The sequence below is a fragment of the Haliotis rufescens genome, unplaced genomic scaffold (assembly GCF_023055435.1).
Source record: "Haliotis rufescens isolate VD_foot unplaced genomic scaffold, xgHalRufe1.0.p SCAF_12, whole genome shotgun sequence".
Lineage (NCBI taxonomy): Eukaryota > Metazoa > Mollusca > Gastropoda > Lepetellida > Haliotidae > Haliotis > Haliotis rufescens.
In genome coordinates, this window is record NW_025963802.1 from 26,974,555 (window position 1) to 26,987,523 (window position 12,969).

General features: G+C 40.3%; 1 protein-coding gene across 2 annotated transcripts in view; it reads right to left on the bottom strand.

Moving 5' to 3' along the window:
- LOC124116030 (alpha-1A adrenergic receptor-like) overlaps window positions 1–12,969 on the bottom strand; it is a 119,647-nt gene that overhangs the window by 80,444 nt on the left and 26,234 nt on the right. The gene's annotated exons all lie outside the window — the stretch shown is intronic.

Consider the following 12,969-nt stretch of genomic DNA (forward strand, 5'->3'; position numbering starts at 1 on the left):
TTATACATATGGCATCAATTGCGATGATGGTCGGTGGAGCTGTTGTTAATGCTCTAGCTTTTTCGGGGGAGTAATTTTTTATTTTCCAGTATGAGGGAATCAAACGCTAAAGAAGTTGAAGAGGAGCGTAAACGACATAACGAAGCTTTAGAACAATACCAAGCAGCCCAGTTACAATATACACAGCAGAGAATGAAGAGATTAGACTTTATTCATGAACAACTGATGAAGGAAGGACATTCAATTCAAACGTTTAAGGATGTCGAATCTGCCATGCACGAATACTTCCTCGTTTATGGGAAAAAACTAGACCCAATACTGAGACCAACAATGAGTCAGTTTTATACACCGTCAGAGGCTCAAAAAAACCGAGAGATGACATTTATGATTATTGGTTTGACTGGTGTATTGATTTTCAGCTATACCATGCATAAGTCAGAGTGACAGCTGTGGCTATGAGCGATCTATAAATAGCGTTGGCTGACTGCCTAATCAATAGTGTAGATGTGTTTTACCTTTTAGACAAATGATATGATATGTGTATAACCACCATGAATCTATGCAAATATACACTCATGGGGAAATCGATTCAATGTCAGAAGCCATCGGTGGGTATTTACTGTGGCACTCACGCTTATAACATCAGAAAGGGTTTTAAAAATTACGTTTGTTCTGTATGTGGGATTGGAGTCAAATGTAGTTACAGTTTATGTAAGAGTCACGGTGCTGATAAGTTCAGGAAGCAGATTATTTATGCTAGGAAGAGAGATTACATCAATGAGAGGAATAGGTTGGGGAGAATACGTATTTATATATGAAAAACAACCATTTAGACAAATGAATCATTTTGTATATACCATTCAACCACAATGGTTTTTGTCAGAGAATTAAAAGCTATGGCAAAGCAAAGTGGACTGCGTGGATATTCTTGTATGAGAAAAGCTGAATTGATGGATTTACTCGGTTTGGAATACAACAGACCCGAGACTGTTAGAGAACTCAAAGTTCGAGCGAGAAACAGTGGGCTGAGAGGTTATTCTCGAATGAGAAGAGCTGAATTGATCGCTTTACTAGATAATAATCAACCTAATGATAATGTTGATGATATTGATAATGTTGATAATGATAATGATGATGATAATCAACAACAAGAATTAATATTTGTACCCACATCCACCGGCGTTGGTAAATATCTAAGAGGTTGGAAGATGGATATTAATTCCAACATGGATGTTAACGATATTAAGCCCATCATATCGAGTAAAATTAACGAGGAATTAGATGATTTACATAGTATAAAATACCAGCTGACGATTAAAATGACATTGAGTAAAAGTAACACAGACGATAGCACCGAATATACCGAACCATATTTCCGTAGCAATCAAGAAGTTATAACCGAATCCGATACTATAAACTCATCATTAGATACATCAATTCAGAGAATACAGGAAACTTTAGAACGCTGGACTAATAGAGGTTCGGGTTGGGGTGTGGATAAAATCGATAGTTTATATTTAGATATAGCAAATTATATGCCCTTCAAAGGTGGATCTTATATAGATTTACCTCCGTATTATAAGAAGAAAAAAGCCATAATTAACGTAAAAAATAAATCCGATGACTGTTTAAGAATGATGATAAGATCTGCATTGTTCCCCGTAGACAAGCATCCGGATAGACCTTCTAGCTATCCTCAAAACGATGGACTCAACTTCGATGGTATAGACGAACCTACACCAATATCACAAATTGATAAGGTGGAAAAGCAAAATAATTTAGCTATAAATGTTTTTGGACATTCTAAAGGAATTGTTGTACACAGGATAAGCTCCGCTCCGGAAAATATCCCCAGAATCAATTCATTTCTGATCGAAAAAGATGGTAAATATCATTATACGTGGATAAAGAGTTTAAACAGGCTACTATACGATCAAACAAAACATGCTAGAAAGAAATATTTCTGTGAAAGATGCCTGCATGGGTACAGCAGACAAGATCTATTAGAAGCGCATAAAGAAGACTGTAGAGGTGTTGGACAGAATGCTATCAGGATCGATATGCCTAAAGAAGGAAAAAATATATTAAAATTTGAACATTATTGTAATCAAATGCCAGTACCGTACATAATTTACGCCGACTTCGAAGCGCTTATCAAACCCATAGAAAATACCAACCATAGCAATACTGATAATAGTTTTACGTACAAAACTCAAGAACATATTCCTTGTGGGTTTGGATATATAGTTGTAAGGTATGATGGGAAAACAAACACTCCCGTGATTTACAGAGGTCCCGATGCAGCGGGAAAGTTCCTAGAATATCTACAAAATGAAGAGAGAATAATCAGGGAAAAATTATCGTGTACGATACCCATGCGTATGACGAGGGATGATTGGAGGGTCCATAAGAAGTCAACGAGTTGTCACGTTTGTAATAAACCCCTGGATGGGGATTCCGTAAGAGATCATTGTCACGTCACGGGTACTTATCGGGGAGCCGCTCATAACGAGTGTAACTTGAAACTAAAAATGAACTCTCAAACAATACCCATCCCCGTTGTGTTTCATAACCTTAGAGGATACGATTCACATCTCATTATGCAAGCTATCTCGAAGACCGACGGCGGTTTAACGTGCATTCCTAATAATATGGAAAAATACATATCGTTCTCGTTGACTAAACCTATACATTATAGGGACAAGGATGGGAAATCTAGAACAAAGCAAAGTAATGGGCTTAGATTCATAGACTCCGTACAGTTTCTGTTATCTTCCCTGGACAATTTAGCTAATGCGAACAATCCCGATGACTTCGCGATAACAAATCAATATACCGATAAGATAACTCGTCATTTGTTGCTGAGAAAAGGTGTATATCCTTACGAATATATGGATGATTGGTCTAGATTCGAAGAAACTGAATTACCACCCCTCGAATCATTCTATAGTAACTTAACAGAATCTAGAATAACAGATGCCGATTATGAACACGCTCTGACGGTGTGGGATAAATTAGGTTGTAAGAATTTAGGCGATTATCACGATCTGTACTTAAAAACAGATGTACTGTTACTCGCCGATATATTCGAGATATTTAGAAAGACGTGTTTCAAACAATATGGCTTGGACCCGGCATGGTACTATTCCAGTCCCGGACTATCGTGGGATGCATTGTTGAAGAAGACCGGCGTAGAACTAAAACTACTCACAGATTACGATATGCACTTGTTTATTGAGAAAGGATTAAGAGGTGGTATATCGATGGCAGCTAAAAGGTATTCTAAGGCTAATAATAAATTAGTGGAAGGATACGATCCCAGTAAACCCGACACCCACATATTATATCTCGACGCTAACAATTTGTACGGATGGGCTATGAGTCAACCTTTACCCACGGGTGGTTTTGAATGGGTCGATGATATCAATAATATCAATGTTATTAATATTCATAATAATGATGTGAATAAAGGGTACATACTAGAAGTTGACTTGGAATATCCAAGTTCGTTACATAAAGATCATAACAGTTATCCGCTAGCTCCCGAAAGATTAATGGTTAATAAAGATTGGATGTCGGAATATCAACGCTCCTTGATGGGTAATAGTAGGTTAGCTAACGTAGAAAAACTCGTACCAAATTTGATGGATAAAACAAAATATATAGTTCACTACAGAAATCTCCAGTTGTATCTATCGTTAGGTATGAAACTTAAGAAAATACACAGAGTTCTAAAGTTCGATCAAAGCCCTTGGATGGAGCCCTATATAAGGTTGAACACAGATTTAAGAAAGATAGCTACCAGCGATTTCGAAAAGAATCTGTATAAGCTCATGAATAACTCGGTATTTGGTAAAACTATGGAGAATCTAAGGAAGCGTGTTGATGTTAAATTAGTCAGATCTAATGAGGAAGAAAGACTCAGGAAACTTATAGCCAGTCCGGCTTTTAACAGAAGCAAGATATTTGATAACAACTTAGCCGCGTTGCATATGCAGAAGAGTAATATAAAATTCAACAGACCGGTGTACGTCGGTATGAGTATTCTCGACTTGTCAAAACACTTAATGTATGACTTTTATTACAACGAACTTAAGAAGCAATACGGCGATAGATGCGAGGTTTTATATACCGACACAGATTCTTTGTTGATGGAAATACAAACCGAGGATGTGTATAAAGATATGGCAGAAAAAATAGATATGTACGACACGAGCGATTACCCTAAAGATAATCCACTGCACAGCGTAGTAAATAAAAAGGTGTTAGGTAAGATGAAGGATGAATGTGCTGGGACCCCTATAGCGGAGTATGTGGGATTAAGACCTAAGATGTATTCTATAAAGAAGTCCGATAATGGAGAGATAAGAAAAGCTAAGGGCGTTAAGAAGTATGTTGTAAAAAAGCATATCAAACACGAACAGTATAAAGAATCATTATTCAACGGTAGAACGTTCAAACACGAGATGAACTCTTTAAGAAGTTACGATCATAGGATATATGGATTAAGAATGAACAAGACATCATTATCCCCCTTAGATACAAAGAGATGGATTGATAATGATGGTGTAAATACCTATGCTTATGGTTATGGTGGTAATACCGTACCGTCGGGAACTATGAACAACTCTTCTCGTACAAATGCCCTACCCGGTCCATCTTGAAGATAATAAAGAATGGGCTCTCCTTCTTTCGTAACCAATCTACTAATGTTATACGTCTTAAGGGACCATATGGGATCGGTTGCGCGACGTAGGCCTCCTTCGAGTTCACCGGCCTGGTATAAATATCTTACCCTTACTCTATCCGGAAGTTTTCGTTCTTTGCCTCTCCTTGGTGCTGAAGATTCGGAAGTCACTGATTTCATTTTAATAGCATCGGATGGTTTCTTCCCTATTAATCTCGTTACTTCATTATTCAGCGCTGATACAACGGCTGATAATCGTGTCACCCATTCTGTTGATCTCAATCGCTCGGATTTCATTTCGATCCCATACTGATAGCCAAACAAACGTTCTGCTAATGTCCTGTTAAATCTTTCGACGATAGCTTGACTGCGGTGGGCCTCTCTTTCACCACGGACGATTTCGACATCGTGCTTTGTTAACAGTTTAGTTACCGATCCCATAAACTCGCGACCGGGATCTACTTGAAATAGCTTAGGCCATTTTAGCGGTCCACGTTTATATATGCGACTCAGTGCATTAGCTACCTCTGTTGATTCTTTCGATGTTAATGGCTCAGCCTCTTTGTATCGACTAGCCACATCCACTACAGTTAAAGCGTATTTGTACGTTTTGCGTTTTACCTTATCGTGGGGAAGAAACAAGAGGTCAGCCTGATGAACTTCATTCGTCGTAAAAATATCAAACTTCTTCCTCGGTATATAACGCGGTGCTGGTAAGTATATTTGCCACATCGCTTGTTTCTTTAACCAATCCTTTGCCACATCTTTAGATACCTTAGCCGTGGTGGCTAATTTTTTTATTGCTCCTACACCTTTCCAATATCCTCGTGGGCTATAGTAAATTTTATCCATTATTAATTAATATTGATGTTTCGTTTAATACAACTCATGACTATCGTTAAATCGCATAATCATTTTGACATAAAAAATCCCCCCTGTAGTAGCAGTATAGGTATATGAATCTGGCTCCAGTGGAAGTGGTCCAGAACCATCATTACCTATACTACTGATGGCGGTCTGTAAATATCCAGAAAATCCATCCGTCTACGCAATTGGGATACGATGAAATATACATTTACCAAGTCTGAGAGCCGGACCACCCGATCCCGTTAATCGCTTATAACGGGAGGCATTGGGTTGTTGAAGATCATTCCTGACCCTGATCTTTACGGGTCGGAGCAAACATAAGTACCACCAACTGGAAATAAAATGACACATTTCTAACGTGGACTGACCCACGCTGACCACTGTTATAGCTCTCATCTTGTGTTGTCTATGAGTGTTTTCATTGACATTTCATTTGATCTACTACTTTTATAACATGCTTGACGACTGTCTACATTGATTAAGCTGTAGTTACTCTCTAGGTAGAAGCTCACAGTGGCGTATTTTGCACATTATTGTTTCAACCCTCAATTACCATTCATTACATTGCAAAAGACAAATATATACTAAACAAGTCGATACTAGTTTAAACACAAGTTTGAGAAAACACAGCCACGTGCAAGAACACTGACAAGAGACGTTGGTGTGGGCCGCCGTTTAACTATACAATAATTTTGAGAGGATGTAGAATATCCCTACTACCTATCAAGTAGTTGATGTTGATATTGTCCGCGCAACAGTAGCGACACTGAGATCTCTTCATCACCGTGTTATTTTAAATGTCCGCGCAACAGCAGCGACACTGAGATCTCTTCATCACCGTGTTATTTAAAATGTCCTTGCAACAGTAGCGACACTGAGATCTCTTCATCACCGTGTTATTTTAAATGTCCGCGCAACAGCAGCGACACTGAGATCTCTTCATCACCGTGTTATTTTAAATGTCCGCGCAACAGTAGCGACACTGAGATCTCTTCATCACCGTGTTATTCAAAATGTCTTCGCAACAGTAGCGACACTGAGATCTCTTCATCACCGTGCTATTTAAAATGTCTTCGCAACAGCAGCGACACTGAGATCTCTTCATCACCGTGTTATTTAGAATGCGGTGTTAGCGTTGGGCGTCTCAGCTTTGACTGGAGTAGGTCCAATAGTTTTTCAGATATTGTAGTAAATGTCGGTACCTTAAATTACCTTCCAGACTATAGTCGGCGCAGTCGGATGTAGCGATCTTGGGCGGGGTAGGTTACCCTTGGTCGTCCCGACCTTGGCCGATCAGGTGTTGACCAATGCTGTTGAAACCGATCCCATAGCCTGTGTGATGGTGCTTGGCGCTACATTGAAAACCTGGCTACAGCTCACCGGGATTCCCCTGCCTGCAAGCGGCCTATGACGTTGTTTCTTTGCACTTCAGTTAATCTTGACAAGTTGTTGAACTGTCACTATTCCATTGACACAGATGCCAGGCAATCAAAAATACGGCGAAACCGCATTATCAGTGTTTCATATTGGGACTTTAATACCGTTCATAGTGCTGCTGCACGTGCAGTACGTGCAGCTCCGTGGCCCTTTTTTCAATGTACTGTGTGCGTTTTTCCTAATCGTACGTGTTTCCAGACGAATGGTTTGTATGTCCTTGGTGTGATCATTTTGATCCTGAAAATTTGTCACTGACACCACGACACATGAAACCGCTTCATTTTGCACCTCTTGGTCTGCTGATTTAGTATATGGCCAAAAATATATGTTTTGCGTTTCTTGTTTTGAAGAGTATATGTTAATTCTGAGCTCGATCGTTATATGCAGAATAAGCAGAGGCAGCCGAACCACATTTCGCTTCTCATTTAGTAAGGCCTGAAGTGTGGATAATGAGTGCTATTGCATGACTTGTTTAGAAAATTGATTGATTGGGATGATTTCTCTTTCAGTATCTTCTGAACTGACGATATATCACTGTTTGGATAATTATTAATGATGTGATAGTTTAGTATCCCTTTTCAGAGTATATTTTGGCCACACAACTTGTATGCGACAGGGAGACGCTATACTCCTCTAATGTTACATTACACAGTCTCACAACACACGGCCTTCGCGAAGACAAACCATTGGTTGACAGCATGAACAACAACCACGCTGTCGCAGTACGAGGTCACACAATCCACCAGGTCTCCACTGGAGGAATCTCCAGCGACCAACAGTGGCCACCAGGGATATTGCCACAATGGCTAGTGAGGCAAGTAAACTTGTTGCTTGAATTGCTATAATTATCATTAATGTAACTGGAGAGTTATACATATGCGCTTATAATTTTTTAATGTTTAAAGTAATGTTTCCTTGAGAGCGCATGAAACAAGTGCTTGTGCCCACACGTGGCCCTATGCTCCTGTGATTGACAAGGAGGTTGTAATGTACACCTACGATATGAATCGATATTCTATTTTCCCGTCATGTGTGACCAGGGAGCATACACAGCCATCTATTGAGATCCTGTCACGCCGATACACTTTTTTATCTGCAGGATACCAATCAATGTCAGACCCACCTGCACCGCTTCTGCTGTGTGCATATTGCCGGTCAGTGCGCGGCCCAAGCAGGGACTCACCCCCCTGATTTGTTGGCATTTCAAATGTCATATGTCAGCAGCACGCCGAAATATCCTCGAGGTCGACGTGTTCATTTCAGTAAAATCGTAGTTAATTTACGTTTGCTAAGTGCTAGCTAAATATACAGCTTCAGGCCATCACTAATGCACGGGGTCTTGCAGCCGCTATAGTTCTCACCTCTTAAATCTAGGCTTAACATGGTTATGAAGATAGATTCTCTGATTGATTTAAGCATTACTTACATAAACATACCCACAGAATGCGGTCGTATATACGTTTAACGTCTGGTCAATGTGACAAAACGGTTTTGAAAGGTTTGTGACCCATACATAAATCGCTTTCTGCAAGTAGTGTTTATGTATCAGTGATATCGGAGATCACGAGAGATTCTAATTGTATGTCACCTTAATTTTGCCACACTTGATAATATACGTACAATTCCACTGTGTGTTTCAGTTAAATGGGTTACAATACAGTATAGTTTGTCATACAGACCCTGAAACAAACATATCCAATACAGCCCATGCAATTTAGCAAGTCGAGATTACCTCTAGATTATAAATGAAAATGAAGATAGTCTCTGGACTCCTTTTTATTATATTTTTATGACTTTATTTTAGCAAACGTTTTTATCCGTAACATATTTTCATTTCAGAGACTAGATGTTAGTCTAAGTACAGTACAACACATTGCTATACCGTATGTGTTAACTATACTGAGGTCATTGATCCAAGACAAGCCTCACTCAAATCAGGCAGCATGGTATTAATAACAAGAAAACACTTCCAGGGCGTGACGAGTATGATGTTGTGAAGGCGCTACGACGTGAGGCGAAAGTTAATGACACGTCCTCTGTAAATGACTGCCAAGGCGGTCAGAACTGTGAGGAATATAACGGAAAGAGTGGTCGGTGACATTTCTGTCCACGAGGTTCAATCCCTATGTGTGAGGTAAGTGATGTGACTGTCTACAGGGGTTGCACGCTAGATGTCACTGCAACGGTTTCAACAAAGGGTAGCACCTTCGACTCAAGGTAACAGTTTACGAGTAAGGATAGCACATCAATGTCAAGGTAACAGTTTACGATAACGGGTGGAACGCTCAATGTCAAGGTAACACTTTACGATAACGGGTGGAAAGCTCAACGTCAAGGTAACAGTTTACGATAACGGATGGAACACTCAATGTCTCGGTATCAGTTTACGATAACGGGTGGAACGCTCAATGTTAAGGTAACAGTTTACGATAACGGGTGGAACGCTCAATGTCACGGTAACAGTTTACGATAACGGGTGGAACGCTCAATGTCCCGGTAACAGTTTACGATAACGGGTGGAACGCTTAATGTCCCGGTAACAGTTTACGATAACGGGTGGAACGCTCAATGTCCCGGTAACAGTTTTCGATAACGGGTGGAACGCTCAATGTCAAGGTAACACTTTACGATAACGGATGGAACACTCAATGTCTCGGTAACAGTTTACGATAACGGGTGGAACGCTCGATGTCAAGGTAACAGTTTACGATAACGGGCGGAACGCTCAATGTCCCGGTAACAGTTTACGATAACGGGTGGAACGCTCAATGTTAAGGTAACAGTTTACGATAACGGGTGGAACGCTCAATGTCAAGGTAACACTTTACGATAACGGGTGGAAAGCTCAATGTCAAGGTAACAGTTTACGATAACGGATGGAACACTCAATGTCTCGGTAACAGTTTACGATAACGGGTGGAACGCTCGATGTCAAGGTAACAGTTTACGATAACGGGTGGAACGCTCAATGTCACGGTAACAGTTTACGATAACGGGTGGAACGCTCAATGTCAAGGTAACAGTTTACGATTACGGGTGGAACGCTCAATGTCAAGGTAACACTTTACGATAACGGGTGGAACGCTTAATGTCCCGGTAACAGTTTACGATAACAGGTGGAACGCTCAATTTCACAGTTACAGTTTACGATAACGGGTGGAACGCTCAATGTCACGGTAACCGGTAAAATTTAGATTTGGTAACGTTATGGCAACTGCAATTTAAGTGAGGGGGTTATCCCCAGTGACAAATGTAAACGGTTAGACTCTATGTCTCGTATCATATTTAATTCTTGTACGAGTTAAGCTCAATGAAATGAGTGTGAGTGAGTGAGTTTGGTTTAACGCCGCTTTTAACAGTATTCTAGTTATATCACTGCGTGTCAGGTTAATGTGGGAGGAAAGCCCGAAGTGATGCAGGTCTCAGACGTTTACCATTTCGATGAAACCCACGAGCACGGGTATGCTGCTGACAAACCAAGAAACATAATCGGGGCGAACCGGGATTCGAACCCACAATCATAGGTTTCTGGCATGCCCAAGGGACGCAACTCTGCACAGCGAATCGCGGCGCCTTAGACGACTGGGCCACCCGTGCCCCCTCAATGAAATGAATACTTTTTACCTGTTCCTTAATAATTATAGATTTATCATGTTCACATTGGAAGGACTACTTCTATTAACCAAACATTACGAGGAACTAACTTGAACATAATTGCAACCACAAAGTAAATACATTTCACTGTCCTATATGCTGATATCTATTACAAGTGCTACAGAATAAAGCAATACCCATTAGACATCACGCATGTCTCAATTTAATAAGGAACCATTGACTGTATACTCTGAAAAAGAAGGATAATTTAGTCTAACCCTTCTGAGATTCTGGAACTCACAGCCAAGACTGTACTCATTGTGCTCTACGCTTCCAACGCCATGGACAGTGAAAAGAATTAACGTGAAACTGCCAATTCTAAGCGTTCGCAACAACATAATGCTTACAAGTGTGATTGAATTCCCCGCTGCAACAGCACGCGTTGGTCAAGTTAGAAACACCACTTGACAGGCCGACGGATGGACAGATCATTTCCTGAGGAGCACGGCCGTGTTCCCATTCAGGGTTATTGTAAGGGGACGCTCTCACCCGCCGAATGTCGTGTAGGGCAAGAGTATAAAAACGTATTTGCTATATTACAGTTACTCTGATAATCAACCAATGCAAATCACATCCACTCACTTAATGCATGCTGTTACTCTGTTAAATCGCCTTTTACTGTGCTTAATCGCCTGTTACTGTGCTGAATCGCCTGTTACTCACTAAATACATGCTGTTGCCCTGCTAAATCTCCTGTTACTGTGCTTAATCTCCTGTAACTCTGCTAAATCTCCCGTTACTATGCTTAATCGCCCGTTACTCTGCTTAATCGCCCGTTACTGTGCTAGATCTCCTGTTACTCTGCTAAATCTCCCGTTACTATGCTTAATCGCCTGTTACTCTGCTTAATCATCTGTTACTGTGCTAGATTGCCTGTTACTGTGCTAAATCTACTGTTACTCTGCTTAATCTCCTGTTACTCTGCTTAATACATGATGTTACTCTGCTTAATCGCCTGTTACTGGGCTAAATCTTCTGTTACTCTGCTAAATCGCCTGTTACTGTGCTAGATTGCCTGTTACGGTGCTAGATTGCCTGTTACTGTGCTAAATCTCATGTTACTCTGCTTAATCGCCTGTTACTCACTTAATATTGCTGCTACCTTGCTTAATCTCGTGTTACTCTGCTAAATCTCGTGTTACTCTGCTAAAGCTCCTGTTACTATGCTTAATCTCCTGTTACTCTGCTTAATCGCCTGTTACTCTGCTTAATCTCGTGTTACTCTGCTAAATATCGTGTTACTCTGCTAAAGTTCCTGTTACTATGCTTAATCTCCTGTTACTATGCTTAATCTCGTGTTACTATGCTAAATCTCGTGTTACTCTGCTAAAGCTCCTGTTACTATGCTTTATCTCCTGTTACTCTGCTTAATCTCGTGTTACTATGCTAAATCTCGTGTTACTCTGCTAAAGCTCCTGTTACTATGCTTAATCTCCTGTTACTCTGCTTAATCGTCTGTTCCTCTGCTTAATCGCCTGTTACTCACTTAACGCATGATGTTACTCTGCTAAATTTCCTGTTACTCTGCTATATCGCTTGTTACTCCTCAATCCACACTGTTATTCTGCTTAATCCACACTGTTATTCTGCTTAATCCACACTGTTATTCTGCTTAATCCACACTGTTACTCTGCTAAATCTCCTGTTACTGTGCTTAATCTCCTTTTACTCTGCTTAATCGCCTGTTACTCTGCTTGATCGACTGATACTGTGCTAGATCGCCTGTTACTGTGCTAAATCTCCTGTTACTCTGCTTAATCTCCTGTTAATCTGCTTAATCGCCTGTTACTCTGCTTAATCGCTGTTACTTGCATAATGCATGATGCTACTCTGCTAAATTTCCTGTTACTCTGCTAAATGGCCTGTTACTCTGCTAAATCAACACTGTTATTCTGCTTAATCCACACTGTTATTCTGCTTAATCCACATCGTTATTCTGCTAAATCTCCTGTTACTCTGCTTACTTTACATCGTTATTCTGCTTAATCCACATCGTTATTCTGCTTAATCGCCTGTTACTCTGCTTACTCCACATCGTTATTCTGCTAAATCTCCCGTTACTCTGCTAAATCGCCTGTTACTCTGCTTAATCCACACTGTTATTGTGCTGAATCTTTTTTTATTATGTTACATTGACAATCACATATGTTTGTGATATTGCTCGTAATTCATAGCCCATGTTCTTTGTATAAATCACCACTGCTATTCTGCTTAATCCTATGTTTCCAGTGTTGACACCCATCTGTCGCTATATTGAATTTCCTGTCACCCCGCTGACGCTCATCTATCAGCCTGATAATCGTGCTATTTCGTCAGTCTCTGTT